Raw genomic sequence first — 7,023 nt, 5'->3', positions numbered from 1 at the left:
TAATCAACTCTCCACAGTGTTTGGAGCACAGTGGACAATGGCTAGGTGCTAGCTGTTAAAACAAACTTAATTTTACTCATACTTAATCATACTCAATAATCACTCATCTTGCCACCCACGACCAGGTCAATAACAGCATTCTCTGTGAGTCTGTCAGCTGTGCAGCAGGCTTTTCCCCACTGCATTGGTTTGCACAGGTTTGTAGATTGCACAGGTTTGTGCACTTCAGGCCATTGTTCAAACATGTGCACTCTGGTAATTTACACAACATCACAACCTTGCAGGAGAGCAACTGCAAGAGAGCATATGGTGCTGAAAATCTGTGCATCCACTGGATTTCCAGCTGCCCCTCATCATCTGCAGTCCACACTTGGTCCTTGGGGCTTGGTACAGATGGCTGGTCTTAAAGAAACCGTCACCAGATCGCAGCCTGATAGTTAGCATGAATGGAATGCATCAATAGGCAATCCTCACATGGTGGAAGCTGGCTGGACTCGACCTCCCCACGTCTGCTGCAGAAAAGTTCTTACTTAAAAAAGTTGACATCTTTAGTGTGTGTAGAGGGTACATACATGTGGCATGTGATTTTCTGCAGCTTCTTAAAGAGTTCATCCGAGACATCCCAAGCACAGCCAAGTTCCAAAAAGGCTTCTTGGTAAGTCTGGTCTAACTTCAGCTCTTTAAGGGTGCCCATTTTCCCACGTCTTGCAAATGCGTTGACAAACTGCGTCAATCAAGGCGCCAGCAACACTTTCGAGTGATTGGCATTGTGTGATTTAGCAGGACTGAAAAGTGAATATCTATTAACAGCTGTAGGCTAGCTCCTCACCTACAATGGGTCTCCGGTTAGAGAGATAAACACCGGGGCAGAGGTCTTGATTTCACTCAAATTTTACTGATGTTCAGTATCAGGTACAGTGGTTTGAACAGTAGTAACAGCTTCCTATGTAGGTAGGATGGTAGTATGTAGGAAGGTAGTATGTAGGATGTATGTTAAAGTCTCTACCTCACCTGCGTAATCCATGGACTGTCAATCATGAACCACTCCCCTTTCCAAGGTTATATAACTGTGGATGAATTAATAATGTAAGTCAAGATGCCTCATTCCTAAAGACCCTCATGAGTTTGTCATGTTAAATATGGCTTTCACAAACCTTCTACAAGATGAACCTGAACTATACAAATTCCATATCCTACTGGACCATCTACACCTTCCCTCTGCGTGCCATATTGCCCTTTCATATGCCCATGATCCACAACCTTTCTCTTTGGCACTGGCAGCCTTGGAGCGGCAATATGGCCAACCCCATCAATTGGCCCTAAGAGAGATCCAGATCATATTAATCTCCCTAAACTGGCTCATGGAGATGCAGAAGGTTTTCAAAACATTGCAGTTAGAGTGATGTCATGGGGGCGTGGGCATGCTACAGTCCCTCAGGTCAGGAGAAGGTGCGGCAGAACTTGCCTGTGCTTCACATGTTCAGCAGTTATTGAGTAAACTACCTGCAGAGCTAGTTTCTAATTTTGCCTAGTTTCTAACTTTGCCTCTCCTAATGCTCACTATGACCCAGTGGACTTCTCTGCATGGCTCGAAGGTGAGGGTGAATGTCAATCTGTTGTAGCACAGGCCAACAACCTTCGAATTGGTGCTCCCCAAGCACAAAGAAAGGATTTAAACCAAAGATTCAAATTTCCATCAGCTACCATTCTCCACGGGGCTGATCGAAAGTCTGCACATGGACATACTGGAACGGAACATCAGCCACAATACCAGATGAGGTACCCATGTGTATACTGTCAGTCGACCTCCCACTACCTAAAGTAAAGTAAAGTGGTCAAATGGTTGAAGGAACACAACAGATGTTGGAAATGTAGAACTCAAAAAGCAGCAGATTGCACTCTGAGAAAACCTTGCCCCAAATGTAATGACCAGCACTTAGGCATATTACATGAAGTGAATAGAAATAAAACTGCATCTTGAGTGTTGTACATAAACCCACAGAGTATGTCACCCAAAGTATTACTTAAAGTAGTCAAAGTTAGACTTTGCAACAAGAATACAACATTTTAACACCTATGCCATTTTAGATCATGGATCCGAACGTACAATGCTGCAACCAGTTGCTGCTAATTATCTTGGACTTTGCAAGTCTCCGCTGATCTGAGCGTAAACTGGAGAAAAACCCTAGATTGGCTGACATCTACAAGAACAAGATCATATAACCGGAGGTTATTATGCGGTAACGAACCATTTAATCAACCATCTTGGTCATCTCTTGGAGTGAATACGTTAGGTGATATATATGACACTCAAGGTCTTTATTCCATACAAGACTTAAGAACATGCTTTTCTCTTCCTGCGTCCTCTTATTTTGTTTACTTTTAGCTAAGATCAGCCTTAAAAACTTATGGAGTTCCCTGGAATTCTCATCTCCCCTCACATCCCATGTTACAATGGATTGCACCATTACTAGGCAGATCTTCTGTCTCCTTAATATATAGTACATTGATTCATCACAGCGCCAAGGCTTTACCAATTGAATCCATATGAGGGAGTTGGGGAGTTTGAATATAAACCTGGATTGGGAGAGAATATGGTGCAATCTATGTATGACTTCTAAGAACCTAGCTCACCAACTAATTCCCTTCAAACCCATACATAGACACCCAGAGAATATAATTTGACTTATTGACTAAACCAAGACAGTAGAAAAGCACACAGGTTTGATTATGCACAAAGCAGGGGGAAGTGGTTCAGTTTTAAAGACAAATATTCTATTATACAATCACTAAAATAAACCATTTGTATAAAAACAATAAAATAACATCCACACATGGGTTAAGGGGAGAGGGAAGGTGAGTGCTGAGGCCTTACCAGTGAGGGAGAGGAGTCAATGGGAAGTGAGGTCTCAGGGAAGGGTCACCCCAATCACACATGGACACACACACACAAACACACAGTGGTGATAACTAAAAAAAAGGCAGAGGACACAGCACACAGGAGAGAGTCACCACCACCAGGGGCACCAACACCACCACATTTGGCACTCAGCAACTGCAGGGACAGGGAATTTCTTTTATTTGTTTTTGGGAAAATCAATTAGAAACAAAACAATAAATGCAAAATAAACTGTAAAATAAGCAAATTATGAGCAGCAGTCAGCAACGTATGGCTGCCTGCTGGGTGAAAAACAAAACCAAATATTGATAACAAATAAACTACAAGTTGCAACAGAAAATCTAAATTCTTTAACAGAATTAAACAAACAAAAACAACCAAAATATTAAGTTAAACCACAATAAATCAACATAATATAATCAAACAAACAGAAATAATACTGAAAAACAAATAATATCAATGTAATTATCATACAATTAAAACAGCACTGGCAGGCCAAAAGGGCAGAGCTATCGTCTGTACCAGCATACAAGGAAATGAACAATCACTCAATTCAAAATAGCCTTGTAGGGCAACCGGCGCGTGGGAGTTTAACGCCGTGAAGGCAACCCGGTTCAAACAGTGGTGCAAAGCTGGCTTAGATAAAACAGCAGCGTGGTACTGGTAAGGCAGCTTATAGCCCCTAGCATAAACAGAACAACTTATATTAATTACATAAACTAGGACCAAATAAACAATAAGTAGACTGCCAAACGGCATACGTACCAGCCAGGAAGCCTGTGTCGACACGCCGAATTTTAGGAAGTGCTGCCCGTGCAGCTTCAGTAAAGACAGCAGCGAAGTTTAACCCGGCCAGAGTGCAGGAGGAGGACCCATGAAAGGGAGATACTGCAGAGAAATTGCACGCTATAATGCACAAACTAATTCAGGAGCGGTCCATAAGCCACACAAACAATTTAGTGATCGACGTTACCTGCAGAGACAGAGAGTGCACCGGAAGCGAGGCAGCCTGGAGTGGATGCGTGGCTACGGCAACAAAGAGTGAGAGGCTGTCAAGAGGCCAACCCCCTGCCTATAGCACGGTGGCCCAATGGTTAGCATTGTGGCCTCACAGCACACTGGTCGTCCCAGGCCTTTCTGTGTGGAGTTTGCATGTTCTTCCCGTGTCTGCATGGGGTTTTCTCCGGGTGCTCCGTTTTCCCCCACCAATAAAAACATGTTCCCCTCCCTCTCACTTATTGGAAGTCGCTCTGCATAAAAGCATAAGTGATGCTTCCTCCAGTGCTGTGATGAGGTAAACACCTGAACTTGGCTTAACAATGTGAGCCATACAGTGAATCGCCTGGCATTCACTGTATGGCTTATTTAGTGTACAAGTGCCAGGCTCATAGCCAGTGCGACCGCACTTCTACCATGACACCTTTTGCCCTCTGTAGTCTATGTCTCTATCTGATCCACTGATCCGGGTCGTGACTGTGGGGCATTGTGAGAGATAGTGACCGTTACTCTTACAGAAAAGGCAGACTCTCTGCCTGTATTTCTTTGGTTTCAGTCATGGGAACAACCTCCCACTACTAGATATTGTAGGTGTCTCTCGTGAACACAGCTGCAATGTAACCTAATGGGGCAGTTGTAAGTCCTTGACTTTTGTCCATTAAACGTGATGATTGTTATTAGTGGGAATGCTTATTATTCCGTACGTTTTTTGGTCGTCTGTAACTTCTGCATACGTTCAGCTGTTAAAACCATTCAACTTTTAAAATGTTCAACTCTTTCAGCAGATGATGAGATATTAATTGCTCTCACACCCACAATTTTTACTTGCCATTCACAATTCATACATCAAAACGTAGGTATTTTTGTCTAGTTTCAGCCAATATGAGAATATGAATATCAGTTATGTGATATACCTTATACTTTCCGTTTGGTGACCTTCAAATGACAACAGTTACAAATCTTCCTCCATTCGCTGCCCTGTTAAACATCCTCCACATTTCCGAGTGAATGCAGAGCGAACCACTTTTTTAAATCGCTGATATGCCCACATTTTTAAGTTTATCCACATACATTTTATATTGATACGTTCACAAAGGCCTTGTGTCTCTCACGGTGAAGTCACTGTATTGATAGCATGTACTGTTTGGGATTTATTAAGGCTTCTTTGAAGGCATCCTCAACAGCTGTCACACTGGGTCTCACTCATTAGCATCAGCAGGTGTGGTAATTACCGATCAAAGACAGGCTTTATTAGAGCTGAACGAACACCTGCTATCTATTGGGTGGTGATGGGGCAGTGGATATGACACATACCTTTGGTGTGGGAGACCTGTGCTCGATTCCCACTGTGAAGACACTTAACCCATAGTAGCAATTGGAAGTAGCTTTTTCTCGCTCTCCCTCTCCCTCTATCTCTCCCTCTCTCTCTCTCCCTCTGTCTCTCTCCCTCCATCTCCGTCTTTTCCTCTCTCTCGCTCTCTCTATCTCTCCCTCCCCCCCTCTCTTTATATTAATTACATACAAACAATTACACAAAAACTTTTCTACATTTCTTACAACTTCACCTTTTTCTTACACATTTTAACCAGTTTAGCTTTAGCATAAGCTTTTCAAAAAAACTTCAATTATTCCACATATTTTGTACATTAGTGGTACTATGATATGAAATTCAAGTTAATTAAAACCATTCCTACTTTTCCAACTATTCTCACTACTTCAACCTTTTCTTACAGATTTAAGCTATTCATCCAGTTTAGCTTTAGCAATTCAGCTATTCAGCATTCCTACACATTTTCTGCAGGAAATGCATTTTCTAGTTAAAAGTGTCAACAACATCAATCTTGTGAGGTGATTTCTCGTCAGATGACGGTGTGTGGAGTTAGTTAGCTTGTTACGTGGAATGTGACCTGCTGCAGACAGAGTGAAGGCAATTTGAAGCTAAAGTTATTGCGTTGATGTGGTATCAGTGCACACATGAGCATGTCAGGATAAGGTAAAAAGAAAACACTCAATATATCAACAGATTCATTAGTGATTATAAAATATCTATATAAATTATTTCACCAGTTTTATTACATTCATAATGACATAAGTGATTACTGGTCAATAAGCTATAAGATATAGAGATACAACAATGAAGGATATGTGGTAGTTATTCAATGAGCTACTATACACGACATGTTCTAATAATTTACTGTACACATGAAAGATTCATTGAATAAGTCTCTTCTGCACTGCCAAGCCTAACCTTTATGATATTTTTAGACAGGGAAATAGTTGTATTGTTGTATTATTTTATACCTTATAGGACCTGTATGTAAACAAGCCTTTGTTTGGCCTGTAATTGTAAAGTAATGTGTGAAAAAAGTAATGTGTGAAAAAACCAGCTGGCCAATGATTGGCCAGCTGGTTTGTCTCTCATCTTAACACTGACCAATCACATCCCACTATGACCCACTTCCATCCTATCATAGAGAGAGAGCAAATGTAACCCTTTTATTGTGTCAGGGTCAAATTTGACCTGTTTTCAAATTCAGATGTAAAAAATACCATTTACTTTTTTTGTTGGAACAAGGCTTCATGATATCCTCAGACATGGCTATTCTAACACAACAAATGTGAGAAATTTAGTAAATTGTAAATGTCTCTTTAAAAAAAAGTAACATATGTGGTGTTACAGGTCAGAGAATATTGGCGGTTGTGGGCTGCTTTGTAGATGAAATTTGGCTCAAAGGTCCCCAACCACACCACACACACACCGACACACACATACACGCACCCGACCCCAAAATACCGGGAACACAGGCTTTCTCGCAGGATATTGATATATTCTTTACTAAAAATGAATTTGAATGTTAACACCCCCCACCACACAAACACTTTTTTGTTCTCACAAGTTAGTATCATCTTTACGGGGGTGGCATGAACGATATACAAATCAAAATGGTCATTGATCCCTTATTACACCCAAGGTGGAGCACCAACTGAGACATCAGAATGACCCTGGGGCCTACTAGATATGCTGTGTCACATGTCCAAGACATCAAGACAACATTTGAGCTGTTCATACTGCCATCTGTTGAGAGGATCTGACGACAAACATGGAAGGGAGTTTGTTAGATGGAGAT

Source organism: Sander vitreus, chromosome 15 (genome assembly GCF_031162955.1).
Source record: "Sander vitreus isolate 19-12246 chromosome 15, sanVit1, whole genome shotgun sequence".
NCBI lineage: Eukaryota > Metazoa > Chordata > Actinopteri > Perciformes > Percidae > Sander > Sander vitreus.
This window is presented reverse-complemented; position numbering follows the sequence as displayed.